The sequence below is a fragment of the Agelaius phoeniceus genome, chromosome 12, assembly GCF_051311805.1.
Source record: "Agelaius phoeniceus isolate bAgePho1 chromosome 12, bAgePho1.hap1, whole genome shotgun sequence".
Taxonomy (NCBI): Eukaryota; Metazoa; Chordata; class Aves; order Passeriformes; family Icteridae; genus Agelaius; species Agelaius phoeniceus.
Window position 1 is genome coordinate 5,104,775 of NC_135276.1, and position 21,037 is coordinate 5,125,811.

Below are 21,037 nucleotides of genomic sequence, written 5' to 3' on the forward strand. Positions count from 1 at the left end.
TATAATATAATATAATATAATATAATATATTTAAATTAATATAATATAAATTATATTACAAAATTATAATATATAATATATATTTACAATCTATAATATATATTATAGATTATATAATTTATATTATATATTGCATATATAAATTATGATATTATAATATATTATAATAAAATATTAAAATAAAATTCATATCATATCATATCATATCATATCATATATTATTATATTATATATTATATTATATTACATTACATTACATTATATTATATTACATTACATTATATTACATTATATTATATATTTGGAAAATAATATCAGCAGCTTCTTGCTGTTTCCTTTCAACAGTATGTGAGGATGAGAGCTGTGAAAAACAATGATCCAAATGAAGCTGCTGTGCTTCATTTGGATCATTGTTTTTCATGACATAACCTATCATTCAGGGTTCCTGGTAGCTGGGATTTAAAAAACAAGCCTCAGAGGCAGAATGCACAGCTGGGAAATTTTCCTTTTAACAAGGGATTTCCCAAGTAAAAGGGATGGATGTACTACGTGGAAAGAAAAATCCTTCTTTTACTCACAGGATGGGAATATATGATCATTATTAAGATTACTTATTTGATATATTAACCTGATCTTATACTTACACATGTTAAGTTTCCTGAAGATTTATTAATCCTTTCAGTATAAAACTAACAAATAAATCAGAAGTTAGGGCATTTTAAATTTATCTTTTTGTTTAAAGAAGCCTCACTCAATATAATTTCCAGATTTCCCTGTATGCAGGAACGTTATCTTCTTGCACTTTACACAAAATTGCTATCTTGTGTGTTTCTGACATTTTAGTAAGTGAAAGGAAATTGAATATTAATATTTATCAAACCAGCTTTAGTTATGAAATGTTCATATGGTCAAAATAGTATGATACATTGATTTTTTGATGCATTAGATGTTTTATCTTTGATATATATTGCCAGATCTGAGCACCTAACTTAGGTTTTGTATAAAGCTAATGGGGTTTTTTAAATTTGCTTAGTTTGCCTTCTACTTTGAAACATTCCTCTGATTTTGGGAAGTTTTGGGGTGTTTTTTGTAGTAGGAGGGTACCCATAGTCTTGGTGCTATGCAAAATGAGTTATGTTTGTACAGTTTTATTAATACAAATTATGAAGTTAAAGTAGAATGTGAAATTGTCATTTTTTATTGTCATGTTTTATTGTCATTTTTACTTGGAGTATAGGAAATCATGTGGCAAACAAGATCACACATCATGAAAGGTAGGACAGTGTTAAAAGCACTTGCATGGAGCATGAACCAAGCTGATAAAACTGCTGGGAGATGGTGTGAAATTCAGAGGATTCATGTTGTGCAAAATTCATGTGTCCTTTGAAGCCAAACACCCACACTGACTGCGGTGTGGGACTGTCCCTGGCAGGGCTCAGGACTGAATGGCTCACAGTGAATTCCTGATTCCTGCCTTTTGAAGTGCTTGGAATTCTCCAGGGCCCGTTTAACTGTTTGCTTTCATCCAGCTCTGATCCTTCCAGCTGTGTGGCCACCTGGCCAGGGATCACCCTGCCCTCCTGGTGAGCTCCTCCTATTTTGTTAAAGTGCAGAAAACTCGAGTTTAACCAGCAAAATGATGTAAAGGGAAAGGTTAGAGCCTGCTAGCAGCAGCGTGTGTGCTCTGTGCAGGATGGAAAGCCAGGCTGCAGAGAGCAGGAGGAGCAGGAGGGTCCCCATGGCAGCACCAGGGCAAGCCCAGCAGGGACGGGCATGGCCTGAGGGAGCTGGCACTGCCACCACCACAGGTTTCTGCAGCTGCCCCAGCTGAAGCCCATCTCTCACTCACACAGTTCTGGTCTCCCAGCTCCTGAAATGAAGGCTGGGTTTAGCATCCCTGTCCATGGCCCTGATTTCCAAGGAGGTGACCTGTGTGGAGGTGACCTGTGTGGAGGTGACCTGTGTGGAGGTGCTGGGCCCCATCTGCACATTGGCACACCCTGTGTGAATGAGTGAATCACTTCTGCACTGCTGCTCTCATTCCCTAGTGGCTCTCATCTCTATCCTGACCAATGTTCAGTGTCTTTCACTGTTCCAAGATCCTTGAGGGTCCTTTCCAACACAGAATATTCTGTGATTCTGGGTTTTGGGTCCAGTTCTGGGCCCCTCTTGGTCAGACAGCCCTGCAGGGGCTGGAGCATGTCCAGGGCAGGGAACGGAGCTGGGGAAGGGGCTGGAGCCCCAGCAGGGCCTGAGGGAGCTGGGCAGGGGCTGAGCCTGGAGCAAAGGAGGCTCAGGGGGGCCCTTGTGGCTCTGCACAACTCCCTGCCAGGAGGGGACAGCCGGGGGGTCGGGCTGTGCTCCAGGGACAGGGACAGGAGCAGAGGGAACGGCCTCAGGCTGGCCCAGGAGAAATTTCGATTGGATATTAGGGAAAATTTTTTCATGGAAAGGGTTTTCAAGTGTTGGAATGGGCTGCCCAAGGAAGTGGTGGGGTCCCCATCCCTGGCAGTGTTCACAAAACACGTGGATACCTGAGGCCATGGTTCAGTGGTGAGCATGGCTGTTACAGCATGGGGGCCCTGGCTGGGTAATAATTAGCACAGACTCCATGTATTACAGAAGGCTAATCAATAATCTTTATTAACAAACCCAGTGCTCTTTTACAGACTGTTAAGGTACAGGTGGACCCAGCTGGTCCTCCAATCCAAACACCATCACCATTGGCTAATTAAGAAACCCCCCTTTGGTAAACAAATCTCCATAACACATTCCAAATGTTCACAACAACAGGTGCAGCAAATGAAGGTAAGAATTGTTTCTCCTTCTTTTCTCAGTCTCTAAGAGCTCTCACAGACTTTTCCCAGAATGATGCCTGGGAAAGTTGTGTTTCTCTGTGGCCAGAGAGCTGCTGCCACACCTGGCAGTGGGGCTGGGCTGGTTGTTGGACTCAGTGCTGTCAGAGGCCTTCTCCAACCTAAGAGATTCAATGGTTCTGCCCAAGTTTAGGCTTACAGGGTTGGAGGTGCCTTGAGCCTGAGTTCTCATGCTCCAGTTAAACTGCATCTGCACTGGAGAGGCAGCCAGGCTTCCTACAAGCACAGGAGAGCTCAGGTCACAAAGCCAGGGCTCAGCAGAAGGCACCACATCAAGGCAGTCTCTAAGAGCCCAGTCCTGCACAGAATTTCCTGGCTGAGGTCAAGCAAACACTTTCAGTAAGGTGCTTGCCTCTGAGTGACTCTGAGAGGCTTGTGGAGGTTGAAGCACTTCCTTCCTGCTTAGGGAGTGTGGCTTTCTCCAGGGTAAGCCCTCAAAGAGTGTTTTGTCTCAGCACAGGACCCCTGTGCCCCTTCTCCTGTACAGCTGCTCAGGGATGTCTTGTGTGGAGAGGCCACATGGATGTGGGAGTGCCTGGGTGATGCCTCGGGTTTGGCTTTTCTGTTTTTCAGATTCTGTGCTGCTTTGTGTGTGGGTCTGGGCTTTGTATTAGGGGATGCTGAGCTCTGTCACAGAGCAGGGAGACAAAATTCCTTCTCTAGCTGGGGATCAAGGACAAATGATCCAAATCTCAGCCCAGGAGCACAAACACCGTGGGCTGGAGAGAGAAAAACAAGCAGGGTGGGACTGCAGGGGCTAAAGCTGGAATGGGACAATGAACTGCAAGATGCAAATGGAGCAGAACTGATCCAAGTGACAGACCCTGTGACCAGTTGTGCATTGTGTGGCCATTTTGGGTTGTGCTGCCCAAGGTGGATCCATTGAGGCCTCTTAATAAATCCCTACTTTATTCTATAACTCTGTTCTATGTCGGCCTTCACAAGGCATCAGTTTTTGGTGACCCAGATGGGACCCAGGGCATCTGGGAAACCCCTGGACCAGAGCCAGAGGAGCATCCAGCTCTTGCCCCCCTGCCTGGGTAGTGTGGCTCACCTGCCACCCAAAGAACCTGGATCACTGGGCACTAATGACTGTGGATGCTGTTGGGCAGAGGCCCTGGAGATCCAGGGTTTTGTGGTTCATTGCTGTTTTCAAGCTCTATTTCGAATGGGGAAAACTCTCTGAAGTTACTGTATCATTTCTGGCACTCAGAGTCGGGGTAGTAATAATAATGTATTTGTTCTATTTATATTTAACTTTTCTTTGAGTAAGAGAAACTATTTTGGATCTTTATTTATTTATATTTACCTTTTGGGTCAGAAATCAATGACCACATTGCTGACTGTGGATATGCATTATGCAAAGCCACTGTATTTTTCAGTTGTTTTTTTTTCTCCTTCCTAACTGTTTCTGTTTGACTCATTGCATCTCCTGGTCTGCATCCAAAGAGCTATTTCCTAGCTGGAAGGATTGTGGGGATATTCATCATGGAACAAGGCTTGGGGGAGAAAAAGGTATCAACTTGAATAATTGAATATATTTCTTGAATGTTTTTACTTTCATTTCTTCACTGCCTGGTTTTCTTTCTTTGCTACTTGTTTCATGGGAGCTTCTTGATTTAGTTATGCTTTTCCTCTCCATGCTTTTCTCCAAGTCCTTCCTGTTAAATCATTCTGCTTTGTTTTCCTTCATAAATACTCACTTAGCAGCACTATTGCTACATTCTGGTATTTCATGAGTAAATTGCTCATAATTCCTTTAGATCACACTTAACAAGAACAGTGGAATCATCTGCTCCCTTTCAGATCCCTTTCCTGTCAAGAACTGATTTCCATGGATAAGCTGAATGTATTTGTATTGACAGCAGTGTTTTTAGGATGAGGCACAGAGAAACTTGTCCTTTACACAAACATACTCCTCACTATCTGGTAATCTGCAGAGCAGTATCTGTGTCCCTATTTGATTGCTTTTCTTTTAAGAAACTGTGCCCTGACTCTTAAATACAAAATAAGAATCAAAAGGAAAACCCTAAAACAGAGCAAATACATATAACAAGAAAGTAAACATGATGGAAACAGTGGGGGATTGCTATTTCTATGCTTTGCAAACTCAGTAAGCAAAAAAATAAATACAACTAAAGCTGTGGCCCAGAATAGTAATTTGGATCATTTTTTTCTTGGAATACTTTGTGGCAAACATGTCCCCTCAATCCACAGAGCAGGTTAGAACAACCCCCTAAACAGCAAGGCTAAACAAGAACAATGCAAATTGAGTTAATATCAGACATGTTCAGCAAGCACAAATGTTAACATAAAAAATGCCTCTTGCAGTCACAGCGAGGGTTTTCCTGATGGCTTTTGGCAAAGGATGCCACAACAGCTCTGAGCTGGACTGTTGGGCTGGGTAAAGGAAGGATTGAGGTCCTCATGAAGTAGAAAAACAATTCTACTTGTGCAAAAGAAAAAAAAAAATAAATTTGCAATACATTTTTGGAGAAGATTTGGCAGGTTCTACCTGTGTTGCATTTCAAATGGCTGAGGCAGTGCCAGCAGCATTCCCCTGTCCTGCCTTGTCCTGGCTGTACTGGGGGTGTTGTGTCCATGACAAATGCCACTGCTGCCAGGGGGACACAGGGACTGCAGCTGCTGCCACCAAACTTCCTGCATGCTGAAAACTGCAGCGGCACAGGAGGGGATGGGCTGCCAGGGTTTGTTCCCTTCCATGCTAGGGACAATATGCCAGCAGCTGGAGTGAAGCTGGTGCTGTTTTCTGGGTGAGACCTGGGTGTGAATGCTCCTGAGTAAGGGCAGGGCTGTGCTCCCTCTGGCCATATTCCTCCTGCACAGCACTGAAGCCTGGCACCAGATCTTGAAGCACCTTCTCCATTCACACATCTGCACACTGGTGTCCTACTGAATGCTCTGAACATTTCATCAGAATATCCAGAATCCCTCTTAACTTCTTCATTAATTTTGCTAATGCCATTATCAGCTCCTCATCAGTGATGAAGTGAAAAGCCAGCAGAAACCTGGCTTTTCAGCATGGTAAGATGCAAAGAGAAGGGGAGTGCTTACTGTCTGCACATCCCAGAGCTGTCCCTCTCACTTGTGACATCTCTGCCAATAACAAATCAAGGTCCCTGGCTTGCCAGCAGGGAGCCTCTTTTCACTGCAGCTACTTTTAAAAATGTTATAATCATTCTGGGTCCCTTTGTTCAAATCCCCTTGCCTAAGAGAGAACATGCCCTCAGTGTTTTCAGGAATGTAGAGCAGAGGAGATTAATATTGTGTAGATTCTCCTATGATCAGAACAAACCTCAGAAGGCCACTCATTATTTCTGCCCCTTGTGAAAATCCAGATGAACTCTCTGTCATTTCTGACAGTTGCATGTCCAAGTGCTAAAGATCTACTGACAGAAATGAAACTGCTTCAGTGAACTCCTTCAGTAACTTAAACATTATTCTTGATGTCTAACCCAGCTCTTCCTTGCTGCAGCTTAATCCTCTGGCTGCTATATTGACCAGAGACATCAGTAATCACTGCTCTTGTCTGCAGCAGAATACTCTATTTGAAGACTGCTGTCATGTCCTCCCATCTCCTTTTCCCCTGGAATTTTCTTCTCTGGCTTGCACTCTGGGCCAGCCTTTCCCCTATCTCCTCCCCTTTGCTTCAGCACTTAACACTTTTCTCTCTTCTCTTTTAATCTCTGCCTCATTAGTGTTTTCCCATCAGTATTTTTGAAGAAAGATGCTGAAACTGATCTTTATGGAAGATGCTGAAAGATGCTGAAACGAAATCTTTATCTTAAGACCCTGATGGAGTGGAAGGATAACACTGAGTTTTGCAAAGTGCTTTGTTAACATGTCCTACTATGCATATAATGTTTGCTTTTGCCTAATTATTGTATTGGTGACTTAAATCCTGTTAAAGGTGATCTTCATCCAGGTCCTTTCCTGCACCTTATTCTTTCCTGCCCCATGTTCTTGAGGAACAAAACTTGTGAGCATCTTGCCATGCTGGAGAGTTGACTTCAAGTGCAAATCTAACTGCCACTGCAGCTAATGTCCAAACACTTACTAAATAAGTAGAAATCAATTGACTGCAAAATTGAATAGGTCACACAGCAGAAACACCTTAATCCCTGTATAATTTGCAATCTAATTGAAATTAAGTAAATGAAAACAATGCAGATGAGGTAAGCACAGAGTAGCTACGTGTCTCGACTCTGCTATTAGTAACTCTGTATCACAGCTCCTGCTTTCTTCTGGGCTTTTTCCAAGACAGCTAAATTGCAATTTTCAATTATCTGACCTTTCAGGAAAAAAAATAAGCATGGGGAGCTGAATAGGCAGCTCACCATCAAGCTTTTATTTCTTTTTCTTTCAATTCCTGTGTGGATGAGGGGTCTGCTTAACAGACTGAAATCAATCATCCTTCCAAGTAGATTCCCATGATTTGAATGCTCAGGTCAGCCCAGTAGAGCAGTGATGATTACAAACCAAAATGGGTGGATTTTCACCAGACACAAGCAGCGTTCAGATGCTTAAATCCAAAATTAAAAACTTCAGGTTAATTTTTACTTTAATATTTGTCTATTGCTGGCAGCCTTCAGCTTTAACATAGAGATTCTTAAGCTGCTCTGCTTTCTCCACATGTAATCCTGAGCCTAACTGGGACCCTAAAGCTGGGCAAAGCATTGTGCAAGTCCCCAGAAGGTTCTGTTGAGCAGGCAGCCTTTTGGACTGTGACTGTGGGATCATTATCAAACCCCTCTCCACTATGGTTTATGTGCTTCATTTCTAAAGCACCACTCTCCCAGCTGTGGAGCTTAACAGTTCTGATATGTCATTTATTTCTGTGCTTAGCTGGGAGGATTTATCTCCTGCACAGTTTGATAGCAGTGGCTTGGCATTCTGGGTGGGCTGGAGAGCCTGCTTTGTGCTCTGCAAAACCTGGAGGGAGTCACTCTGAGCCCAACTCCATTTGTTCTGTCCAGCTTCTTGTGACTCCCCTGCTCTCCACACCCACCTCATTTGGCTTAAAACATCTCAGGTCTCGTTTAAGGTACATTCAGTTGACAGATGGGAGTGTTATTCCAGGGATTTTATGTCTGTTTGGCTAAAGAATTTAAGTTTTCCCACGAAGCACACCAGGAATAATCAAATAAGGGACATGTTCTCTATATGGGCCATTAAATCAAAGAGGATTTTTCAGCCTGGGAAAGGGAAGACTTCAGGGGGTATAGCAGAGAGCTGCTCAGTTGTGAGTGGCATGTAGAAAGGGAATTTGGGATGTTTATTTTCTGTCCTTTCCAGTACAGAGCTTAATGAAACCTTTTAGGGTGGGGGGGATATGGGGAGTGGGGGAAGCCATAGAAAAAGCCATGAAAAACCCCCTCCCAACAACAAAAAGAACCTGAAACTCCACAAATAAATTCAACAAACCAAAAAGTAAGTCCCCATCTTCAAAGTCACATGATTAAGGCTCGGCTTTATTCTTCCCAGAATAAATTTTTTTTTTTTTTGTTTGAGCTGCAAAACTCTTCCTAAATTCCTAAGACTTTTTTATTTTTTTATCCTGTTTTCTTGGTGTATTAGCTTATCATTTCCCATGTTCTGTTTCTGGCATGATTTTAATTTCACTTCTTTATTTGTCTCTAAAGTACTCCAAACAATTATTCTTAAACTTGACCTTTTCTTTGCCTAATGAAACTTTTCTTTTTTTTAGATTTAAACTGCTTGTGCTGATTTCCCATATTGTTTATTCTGGACTTTTGGGGGCAATGCCTTCCCCCATCCCCATCCTGCCCCTCAGAAACCCCAACAGGCCCCTGTGCTTTCATTTCTAATCCACCCACTGGGATTTACTCCACAGGAGGCTCTAAACCAAAATACTCAGTCAATAAACAAAATACCAGGGTGGCAGCTTGATGGACCAACTGGAGAAAACTTAATTTTTAAAAATGGGCTTTTGTTTCCAGTAGACATTGTGTGCAGCAGTCATTAGATGGGGCGCACATGGCTGCAGTCAGATGATGAGGAATGACAATGCACACCAACATCTGGGCATGGCTTTGGACACCTGTAGATTTATTAGCTGATTAGAAATAAAAGATGAAGGCCCAGCTGCCCGTTGGTTCATTGAAAGCTGTTCAAATGCTAATATAATAGGACTATTCTTTCTAAGAAATTTGATTAAATGTAATATTATGCTTCTGCAGCCTCACTTTTCTGTCTGCAGTCTCACTGGAAAGAATTATCTGTTGTAATAATATCAATCTTGGTAGATAATGCCATCAAACTTTTAACCAATGGAACATTTCACTTAATAAAGGGAGGCCATTATGTGCATTTTAAATATTTATTTTTTTTTCTGTTTCCATTGATTTGTACTTAAATTGAGATGTGTTGAAACAAAATCATTATCTTCCTGCTTCCCAGTACTCTGTAAGTGTGAAACTGAAGCCATCAGATTGTTATCAGTTACTTGCTTACTTGGTAGTGATAAAACTCTCCTTATGCAAGGACCACCTTCTTTGGCCAACATTAAATTCCTCAGGTTGGCATTCATTGCTCCCAAGGATTTTATGCTTGTACCATTTTGTACTACTTTGTCAGTGCAGATTATACTTGTACAAACCTGATTTTATCAGGACTTTCTTGATTGCAAAATAATACTGCACTGTGAGGAGATAGATATTGCAGGATTTCCTGTAATTACATTTATTGAGTTTATTGCAATTGATTTGCAGACAAATAGTCATGGGATGATCTAGTATGTCCTCTAATATAATGTCACTCCTTCCTAAGCCTCTGTTGATCTTGGGGGCTGCTGCAAGGGCATGGCTGGGAGGGACAGAATTGGATCTTGATGGGAAAACTTTCTAGATGCATATAGCATATTATAAAATGCATAATCAAGTGTGAAAGTGACCTTCATGACACTTTTTTCTGCCTCATCTTATGTCCAACTTGTGTGTCTTAGAGACTGTCTCTTCTCATATTTTGTACAGCGGCCCAAATTTAGTGTTTTACTTAAATTCCTGTTAGTTATTCATTTAGTGATTATCTGAGTGAAAGGAGAAAATAAAGTGCAAAAAATTAATGACCTGTGCAGTAGCTTTTTGTGTTGGTTTTAGTACTGATGTAAGACAAATTCAGCACAACCCAAGTATTTGCTTTGTACAAGGGGAGAGACAGTCATGCTGCAATAGAAAATGTTTGTAGCAGCACCATAGTGAGTATAATTGGAAAAGCTCTTATCAGAAGTGAGCTGTATGTCTGGTATTATTTTAAATCTTATCAGTCTGTTTGTTTCAATAGATTTTTGAGGCTTGAAAATTTAACTGTAGGTAATTTTTCAAACTGCCTTTAAATTTCTTGCCTTTTAGTCACATTGAAATTTCCATTGTTCTGCTAATTTAGGTCAAAGTAAATAAAAGTTCCCAACTAGCTTTAACTGTGCTATTAATTTTTATACCTATCAATAGTCCAGATGCACAGATCATTATCACTCAGCAACATCAGCAGGAGCAGGATCAAAAGGCAAGGCAGCATTTAACTATGAAAATATCCCCACATTGCCCATATGAAAGAGAGCCGAGGAGTTCTGCCAGCAATTAAAGTCCCAGTGAGGGTCCTGCTGTTGTGACTCTGCAGCCAAGACTTTGCTGAGCCTGACCTGTGCACTGCATGGAGCTTTAAAATGCATAAAGATGAATATAATGAAAGAACTCTCCCAGGATTGCCTGTAGATAAGTTGGCTTTTCTTCTGAGATAAGATGTAATAAGTGCATGGTGTTTTCGTGGGAAGCTGTTGGTGCCAGAGGAGAGCTGCACAGAATGCACTCAAAAAAGCATTTTGCACAGCCCAGGGCTTGGGAGCCTGTGGGGAAGGATGTGTTTGTCTTGGGAAGCTCTTTGGCACATTTTAGGTGTCCACTCAGAGTGAACAAAACTGTTTGCATGTTTAAGTGAATTGTTTATTCCCCTGAATACTGGGCAGGAGAGGAGGAGGAGAATGGCAAACTGGTAGGATGGGGTGGGTGATGGTTGTGCCCATTTCCTGGATTCTCCAGAGCTTTTATATCCAAATTTTCATTATTTAAAAAGTTGGAGGAGCCTTTCTGCATCACTTGTGTTCTTGCCATCCCTAGGGAGTGGGGTTAACATACCTACTTTTCCACTCTTAAAAAAACCAAACAAAACCCAACCTTTTCCTCTTTATAATCATTTGAAGGACTGTTTTTATTTGCTCTCCTAGTTTCATTTTTGCAGTGCACACTGGATTATTCATGTAGGCTCAACATTTGACTCTAAAGTATTTCTTGTTGATCTGAGTTTTCAGTGTGGATTGTGTGGAGAAAAGAGTTGAATTTTTAAAGAGGTTTGTCTCTCTCAGTGCCATGTTCAGCAGAGAGGCTGCCCTTGTCTTGGTGATTTTGTGCATACCAATATTTTATAAACACACTGACTGCTTCTTACTGGGTGTAATGGCTGCCAAAGTAAAGATTCAAATGTCACCAAAACAGCAAGAGAATTAAACTCCAATTGTGGGTTGTCTCAGGATGGGAGAGATAACAGCAGAAAGTCTGGCTGGCCTGTCCCCAGCAGGGCTGAGACACCCTGCCAGGGACTCAGGCCTGGAGAAGAGAGAGGGCAGTGGCTGGGGGGAGCAGGAAGAGCTGTTGGAAGCAGATTTCAGTACTCCCTACCCCACTCTATTACCTTCCTCACAGGCCCAGGTGATGCAGGTCTCTGGTGCAGTGGCCATGGCATGTTTGAGCCATGTCCTTAATGTGTCACACAGGTTAGAATTCAAAAAAGCTGTTCAAGGAGACCTCTACAAACTGAGACCAAGCACAACATGGCATCCAGTGGCAGGATGTATCACAATGCACAAGAATTACTGTAATTATTCAAAATGACAGTCACAACCAAACCCATGTCTTCTAGAGTAGAAATTATCCTGAGAGAATAAGTGTGTGATGTCTTATATTTCAGGTGGGGTGAGAGAGCCAAGAGTAGAGTAGAGAGAATAATTCCCAGTGGATGGTTCAGGTGTTGATGGAGTTAATGGGTAAAGAAAGAAAAAATGTTATGTGGAGTTGATGAAAGTACCTCAGAATGGCCCTGCTGCCATCAGCATCACAGGCCCAGAGGGGTTTGGGTTGGAAGGGACCTTAAATCCCATCCAGTGCCACCCCTTCCATGGCAGGGACACCTTCCCCTGTCCCAGGCTGCTCCAGCCCCAGTGTCCAACCTTGGGCACTGCCAGGGATGCAGGGGCAGCCCCAGCTGCTCTGGGCACCCTGTGCCAGGGCCTGCCCACCCTGCCAGGGAACAATTCCTCATTGCCAAGATCCCACCCAGCCCTGCCCTCTGGCACTGGCAGCCATTCCCTGGCTCCTGTCCCTCCACACCCTAAGAAGGCCCTCTCCAGCTTTTTGTAGGTAGGAATGGTATGAAATCAACTATCCTCCAGAATAACTTATCTTCAGCCAAGTAATGTGATTTGTTAAATGCATTACGTAGCTCTAAGAATTTGTCCCGTCCAAATAGGAAAACATTCATACATCAAACTTTAATAGAATCACAAGCAAAATGTTGATATATCCTGTTAGGGCCAAGGCAGAGGAAGGAGGAGGCCAGGTGGTTGATGCAGCATCTGGAGTCATAAACCAGAGTGGAGGATAAGAGAGCTTGATTCAGATGAATCATGTTATTGCTTTCAAGTTTTTTATCTCACCTTGTTTCCTAAATCATCCATTTCAAATGGGTTAGAGAAATGTAAAATTGTAAGTCCAGGAAGATGACAACTTGAAGGAGATAAAAAATAATTAAAATGAAGATCTGTATGATTTTAATAAACATGAAGGTTTTTATTAAATAAAATTGCAGGTTTTCCCTTCCTGCTGCTGCACTTGGGCTGTGTAATTCTTGTGCACTTGTAGCACTTACAAGAGCTGTACAGTCAATGTTTCCTTGTCTCTGATGTAGGCATCAGCTTCCTCTCAAGAAATTGAGGATGTAACAGCAGGTGTTACCTTTGCTTTATCTGCATTTAAATCTGCTGCTTGTAGTTCTCTTCCTTAGAACACAAAGGGCTGAAGTTTTTGATTTCCAGCACTAAAACCTAAGAATACTTCTCCAAACTGCTCCACGATGACATTTTACTATATCATTTACTATTTACATTTTCCTGTGTGGTTCTAGTGGAGATTTGCTGTTCGTGTGTACAGTGCTCTCTCAGAGATTTACTGAGATCTGCTTTGAAAACCAGAGATCTCAAATCTGCTGTAGGATTTGGACTGTTTTAGCCTGGATCATTCAGACTTCCCTGTGTGTGTTCACTGCTTTCTGTTTCTGCAGTGACAGCACCTCCCTTCCCCCTGTGTTGACTTTGCAGGGTCCCCAGGATGAAGGGAGGAATTGATGAATCTGACTCCATGCTCTTAGAAGGCTAATTTATTTATGTTATGTTATGTTATGTTATGTTATGTTATATATTATATTATATTATATTATATTATATTATATTATATTATATTATATTATATTATATTATATTATATTATATTTATTATATTATATTATTAATTATATCATATTATGTTATATATTACAATAAAATATCTATATTATATTGCAATATAAGATATATATTATATTACAATATAATATGATGTCTGTATTACATTACAATATAATATCTATTATATTACAATATAATATGATGTCTGTATTATATTGCAATATAATAGAATATCTATTATATTACAATATATAATATAATATAATAAATATAATATAATATAATATAATATAATATAATATAATATAATATAATATAATATAATATAATATAATATAATATAATATTTTATTATGCTATACTAAACTATACTAAAGAATAGAGAAAGGATACAGACAGAAGGCTTAACAAGAATGATAATGAAAACTCGTGACTGCTTCTTCCAGAGTCCCAACACAGCTGGCTATGATTGGTTATTAAGTTAAAACAATTCACATAAAACCAATCAAACAATGACCAGTTGGTAAACAATCTCCAGACCACATTCCAAAGCAGGAAACACAGGAGAAGCAATCAGATAATTATTGTTTTCATTTCTCTCTGAGGCTTCTGAGCTTCCCAGGAGAAGATCCTGGGCAAGGGGATTTTTCCAGCAAATATGACAGTGTCACCCCTGAGTCAGTGACATCCAGTCAGGCCATGGCCACAATTTATTCCTGTCTCAGATCCATCCCTGCAGTGCAGCCACAGAGCTGGAGCTGCTCTGTGAGCACAGCAGAGCCCTGCATCTCCATCTCCCACAGCCTGAGGAGAAGCACAGCACACAGGCATTTCATCAAGGCCACCAAAACCAGTGTTTTACTGAATTTGTTTTGTGAAGGCAGGATCTTTCCAGCTGGATGACAGCTGGGAACATCAGTAGGGATAAGGTCTATCTTTTTTCCCCACTGTCAGCTGGCAAAGCTAGGATAGAGCTGTAGCTGCTGAGGGTAGCAGGTTCATGGTGATGAAAGGAGGAGCAGCAGGACATCCTCAGAGCTTTGTGACCTGCACTTATTCTCAGTGTCCTTTGGTTTCACATGGAGTTTCCTCAGAAGTCCTTCCTGAGATGAGGCAGAGGCTGTCTGCAGAGACAAAGTGAGCACTGCCAGGCACTGTCACTGTTCTCCAAACCTGTGAAACTGCTCCATGGCGCCATGGGGCAGGGCCAGCACCACCACAGTGTGGGGTGGCACAGGGGCTGTGGAGCAGAGCCCTCTCACTGCATTCCAGTGTCTAGAGTCCAGCTGGCTGAAGACTGAGGTTTGAAATTCTCTGTCTGCAAATGCTGGAGTGTTAAATGTTCTGCTTCTGCACATCCTTATTCACACAAATGCCCAGCACCTGGAATCTCTGCATTCCTCCCCTCAGCAGCACACCATGCCCTGGCACACCAGAATTAGCAAGACATCTGTCTATTTTATTTCAGCACAACTTTTATTTCAAATTAAACTCAAATATCTGGAGTTTTAGGAACACTTTGGGGTTTTTTTCCTATAATTTTTGACAGGTAAATCCACCTCCTGCAGCTCTAAAAGTGGTGTCAAATATTTAGATCTAACAAAAAAAGAAACAAGAATGTTGCTCCTTAAGTAGGATTTGTCTCAGGGATTGCTAAGCACTGATCCAAACCCCCAAACAGGAGGTCACCTGTCTCTTTTATGCTTTCCCACTAGGCAAATGTTGGAAGATAAAATAGGAATTTGACAATAAATCTCTTTTATCTGCTGATAGAAGAATTTGTAGGTAGGTAAAAAGGCACACTGTGAATAGTATATTGCATAGATTTGTGTCAGAGAGGATACAAGGCATGTGCATATTAATTTGAATTTGGAAAATGTCTTGGCTTTAAATGAAATAAGGAAAATTTGCCTTTTTAAATAATAGGAATAGTTTTGGTGTGTCCTGGCCATATCAGGAGATAAAGCAAGCCTTACATAATGCTCTGAAAGGGCAGAAATATTAATATTGTGATATTTTGTACTTAGCTCTTGAGCACTTCACCATTGGTCTGAGATGGTTAAGTTAAATAGCTCTGACTGAGAAAGCTCAAAGAAAAAAGAAATATACAGGAGGTCTCTGAAATGTGTGTTCTGTCAGAGCCTTTTGGCAGGAATGGAAGTCAGAAAGATATTAAAGCTCTTTTTTATTTGATGCCTTTACAAGACAATGTGATAAGTATGAAGGCTCTTGTTGACTTTTTGTGGTTCATTATTTCCAAGACTGGGAGGGTTAAATGAAAAATGGAACCTGTATAACATTAGAGAGAGAGTAGGAGAGGACATGACAACTAGCAGCTGAAAAACAGGGGCAAAATTGTTGCAATAATTTTTCTTTCTACTGATTGGAGTAATGAACTCCATAATTTGGTATTTGCTGTTGGTAAAACAGGAATGTTTTTCACATTTCTGTGCCCGGTTTTGGTGTGCACAGATGTAAAGGTCATTTCAAGGCACTCACGTTGCCTCTCTCATTACCCCGTTTGCTTGTGCAAATACAGAAGTGGTTCACACACTCCTGCTTCCTTTTGGTCTAAATTTATGTCTTGATCATAGGTCTGTCCGAAGGACAAAATTTCCCTCTTAGATGTGCACATGGAAGCTCAGCTCTAATAAGCAGCTCTCACTTTGAGAGGATCCCCTGGTGAGATCAATGGGAGTGGAGCGTGCAGGGCAAGAGGAGTTACCAGGGGTGAGCTTTGCTCTGAGGATTTCAGAGGACATCTCTGGCCTGGGGATGAATTATTTATTTATGTATTTATTTATTTTGAAGTCTAAACCCTACCTTTGCATGCTGCTTCTGGATGTGGTGCTAGTGCTTGGTGTAAGGTTATTTCTTTTATCCTTCTGATGTGAAAGAAGTAATGCCATGCAGGGAGGGAGAGCTTAAATGGTAGGAAAAATGTATGGAATGGTTTGGAAGAAAAATCATGGAATAGTTTGGATTGGAAGAGGCCATAAAGATAAATTCATTCTACCCCATCCATGGCAGGGACACCTTCCACTGTCCCAGGCTGCTCCAGCCCCAGTGTCCAGCCTGGCCTTGGGCACTGCCAGGGATGCAGGGGCAGCCCCAGCTGCTCTGGGCACCCTGTGCCAGGGCCTGCCCACCCTGCCAGGGAACAATTCCTCATTGCCAAGATCCCACCCAGCCCTGCCTTCTGGCACTGGCAGCCATTCCCTGGCTCCTGTCCCTCCAGCCCTTGGCAATTGTCTCTCTCTGTGGGGGGATGGAATGTGAGAAAATCAAGATAGTGCAGAAGGCTGTCTCACCCCTAAGGAGTTGCAGCTGTACCAATCACCAAAGATTAGGAACAGCCCTGCCCTGAATAGGCCCCAGCTGTGTCCAATAAGGATGAGTGCTATAAAAGAGTGGGGTAGCTGGGTGAGAGGTGAGCTGGAGTTTGTTGGCTGTGCTGTGAGGAGATGCCCATGAGAAATCACCCAGAAGGTATGGAGGATTTGCAATAAGAGGACAACATCTCTCCAGCTTTCCTGGGGCTCCTTCAGGCCCTGCAGGGCCACCCTGAGCTCAGCCCAAGCTTCTCCTGTGCAGGTGAGCAATGCCAGCTGTGCCAGCCTTTCCTCCCAGCAGAGCTGCTCCATCCCTCTGCCCATCCTGGAGCCTCCTCTGGGCTCTCTGAGCAGCTCCAGGTCCCTCCTGAGCTGGCCCAGGCTGGGGCAGCTCTGCAGGTGGGGTCTCAATAAAATTGAAAAGTCTCTTTTTACCAGATATTGAGGAATTTTGAAGTCCTCCCCAGAGATCACAAAGTGGTTTTGCATTCCTTATTAGTGCAAAAACATCACTGCAAACCCTATTCTCTACAGTAATTTTATATGTGTTAGAAACTTAATGGAATCTATATGGATTTATTGTTTATGGGGATACAGGTGCTATTACCTGCCTATATGGTGTGCTGTAAATTGCTTAATTAGCTGGCAGGTGCTAATTACTGAGAAGACTCTTACTTGCTGCACTAAAGCTGTGCTGGTATAACTTTCTGTACAGTTGGTTTAGTGGAAATTCTGTGCAAACAACATGAATGGGACTGAAGAAAGAAAATTTTTGAATGGTCCAGACATCATTAATTTTACTAATTAGTAATTGATGTCAAGTATATCTTTAAAAAAATATCTTAAAATGTGCTTTCTTGGGAACTCTATTTAGTACTGGACAAATGCTTCAACTAAATTTCACTTTGGGTTATTTTTTTTTTCTCTTCTCTTTATATTATTTTGTTCTTCCAATCTAAATATTTTAACTTTCTTTCTCAAGGCTGTGTGAGGTCCACAGGAGGAAGTCTATAGCTTTCATCTTGATTTATGGAGCCGATGATAAAAGTTTAGTCTCACAGCTTGTCGCCCATTTCTCTGCTAGATTGCTGCCTACAGCATATGTTCAAAGACAGGTTGCCCATAGTTGAATGTAGCTTTATTTCAGTAAACATAGCCTAGAGTGGAAACATATTGAATTTAGGCTAAACTTGCAGAGGGATTGGAAGGCAAACACTGTGTGTGGTGTTGGGCTGCAGTGAAGGCTGTTCTAACTTTGATGTGCTGGAGGGGCAGAGGGGTGGGGTGGGCTTCACCCTGCTCTGGGTGGCTGCAGAGCCACAGCTTGGGCTCAGGGGGTGCAGAAACAAGGTATTGTTATGGGGCTCCTATGAATGCATCTTCTTGTGAATCACTTGTCTGTGTCTCAGGAGGCTGTCTCTCTCAGACACCACAAAGAATTATTTCTGTGCAAGGTTTTTGTGCTGGAGAGGAGAAATAATATGAAACTGCAGTTGAGTAAGAGGAGAGTTATCCATCCCCAGGTGAGGAGGAAGACTGCCCCTTCATCCTTCCTCAGAAAGGCAGGAAACAATATAATGGAGTCATCCCTTTGAAATACCCTTCACCTTTTAGAAAGGCTAACTTTAGGAATGGGGAGTCAAACCAAGTTCACTCCCTGGAGAGCTGAGAGTGTATATCTACAGTGGATATGTAGTTATATAGATTCTTAAATATATTTATATATTAAACCCCCATTTTTTATATGCACGCACATATATGTACACATTTTTTAATTAGTGGACTATACATGATGGTATGTTAATAAACAGCAAAGGAACTTATGACTTTTATTGATCTGTTTTCAACAATAATTAGTTTAATATTAATTTTACAATAAAATCCATACAGTTAAATATTAGTGATTGCTTACTGTAGGAGTGTGTTCCTAGTGTTACCCAAAGTAGCTGTGTGTGTATTTGTTCCTTGGAACAAGAATTCAGTGTTACTAAAATATAGCATCACCTCACCAGTCAAAGACATGTTTAACAAACCAATATAACTGCTTTAGGATCACTCATTCCTGATGGTCTCTGAATTTATTTTCTGGAATTACTGCAGTAAGGCCTTGCCACAGCAGGAAGGTGATTCTTTGTGCAGACCTGTCCATGGGCTGGAGCCTACTCCTCTCAGAACTATTGCACTGCAGAGATCCAAAATTACAGGACTCTTTCAGTGTTCAATATTGGCAATGAAGGGATAATTTTTGGGTTCTTTTCCTGTTGCTGAGCTCAGGCTGCACAAAGTCCATACAAAGGTGTTTCTATCATTAGTGATGAAAGCATCTACCCTGACTGAACAGACAGACAGCCAACAGATTTGCACCAAAAGACAAGTAAGATTCAGCTTAAATGCACCAGATTGAAGGGACACTTTTGTTTCTCAAGCTATCTGGGACAGAATGAAGTGCAGGATATTCCCAGAAGTCCATGGAATGGTGGAGCATTGAGATCCTCATCCATAACCTGCCTGTCACGCACCCCTGGCCGAGACCAGATTGGCTGCTCTGGGAAACTTCAGATTAATGGATCCCTTCTGCTGTCAGACCCGCTGGAGTGGCAGATTAAGATTCTATTTTTGGTGCCTAATTTCTAAATTAGCAGTTTCCATCAGCCCCTGTTTGCTGCTGTCACCAGGAACACGCTGGGCTGTGCAGGAGCTGGCTGAGTGCTGTGTAATTAGGGAGAGCTGGGGCTGTGCCCTTGCTCAATGAGATGGGGGCAGCTCTTCCCCCTGAATGTACTCATGAGGGGTTCTTGGGGTGTCTTTAGCTGGCACATTCCTTAATAGATGAGGTTTTTTTTCCTATTGCTGACTGGTAATTGCTCAAAATTAAAAGATTTTTTTTTTTTTCATTAATTTTGTTTTCCTGAGTCTTTTGTGCCTTTCAAGTTGCTGTTAAATGAGTAGGCTTGCTTCAGATTTTGTAGTTTAAATACAGTTTTACTTGCTAAAAAGGTAGAAAAAATAGCTGTCTCAGTCCATATGAAAAAAATATTTCAGTCCTCATAAGGTTAAGATATGTCTGTGACTGGAGCTTCAAGAACAGTAGTGATTCAAGGAAAAGTTCTAAAATCTGCATCAAAGTGGAGTGAATGATGTAAATTTGCTCCCTGAAGTTATGTCCACTGTAGATATACACTCTCAGCTCTCCAGGGAGTGAACTTGGATTGACTCCCCATTCCTAAAATTGGCCTTTCTAAAACCTGCCATTCTGCAGATAATTTGAAAACAACACACCAAAATTTTAAGGTATTAGGATGAGAAGCTTTTCAGAAAAGTCTCATCTCACCCAGGAAGTTACCATCATGGGGAATGACAGGTGAAAATGAGCCTCCAAAACTTACAAATGGTTAAATTTTGCCAGTGAGGAGGGGCTCCTGAGAAGAAATTGTTTGTAGAAAGGAGAATATCCTTGATACCAGGGGAGAAGTCATGACTGGCCAAGCTCAGAAGGCTTTTATTCACTTTTTTGTGTAGTAACTTAATGAAAAGGAGTACTTAACACTCCAGCACAGAGCCAGGATTCCCAGCTTGTCCATGGGTAGTGGTAACTCATTTTCAGGTTTAGAATAGAAAGCATTAAAAAGTACCAGGTGGCAGCACTCAGTGGTTTTGGTGTGTCCCCTGGTTGTGCTAATTAACCCCAGTTAACCCAGACCAGATCAGGTCCCACTCAATACAAGGCTGAGTCAGAGAGGTTTTGGGGAGGTTATTGATATCTCCTGGAGATGCTGGGGTTAGTGAGAGTTTAAGCATGCCATATAATTATATGAATTTAAAAACATTTAAATTTATCTTCCTAGAGGAATCTTAATATCAAGGTACTCATTTGATTTACATTTTACCTATTATACCTTTGCCTGGGTCATGAAGGAGCAGTTCTGTTCCTTAAATGTGTATATATAAAGTAGTGAAACCTTTTAACAACCCTCTATATGTTCAAATATTAATTACATGTGAAAGTATTATCACAGATGAGACAGAATTATTTTTAACTTCAACACCTTTTATTTCTTATTGTGCTTTTTATGCTTACCAGGAAGGGCATTCAGGATAAGAAGGTGACTTTATTCAGACTGCAGGTTTTTAAAGAAGGGTCTTCCCATCTTGTAAAGGATTCATCCTCAGTACTTTGGATTTCTTTAGAGATGTTTGCTGAGCTGCTCAGGAAGTCTTTGATTTCCTGACACTTCACGTTACTGCAATGTGTTTACCAAAAATATTCTTTGCCAGAGAGGTTGCAAAGCTTTTCT

The 21,037-nt window shown here is 41.6% G+C and overlaps 1 protein-coding gene across 8 annotated transcripts in view; it reads left to right on the top strand.

The window, feature by feature from the left end:
- The window catches only part of LOC143695114 (uncharacterized), a 235,485-nt gene that overhangs the window by 67,004 nt on the left and 147,444 nt on the right, over positions 1 to 21,037 (top strand). For 2 of the 8 annotated variants that reach the window (XR_013184048.1, XR_013184051.1), the window contains exon 1: positions 4,269 to 4,391. The exons of the other annotated variants lie outside the window; for them this stretch is intronic. The gene's annotated coding sequence lies outside the window, so the exon portion shown is untranslated. Of the gene's footprint in view, positions 1 to 4,268; positions 4,392 to 21,037 lie in introns of those variants that run through there. 8 annotated transcript variants of the gene reach the window in all.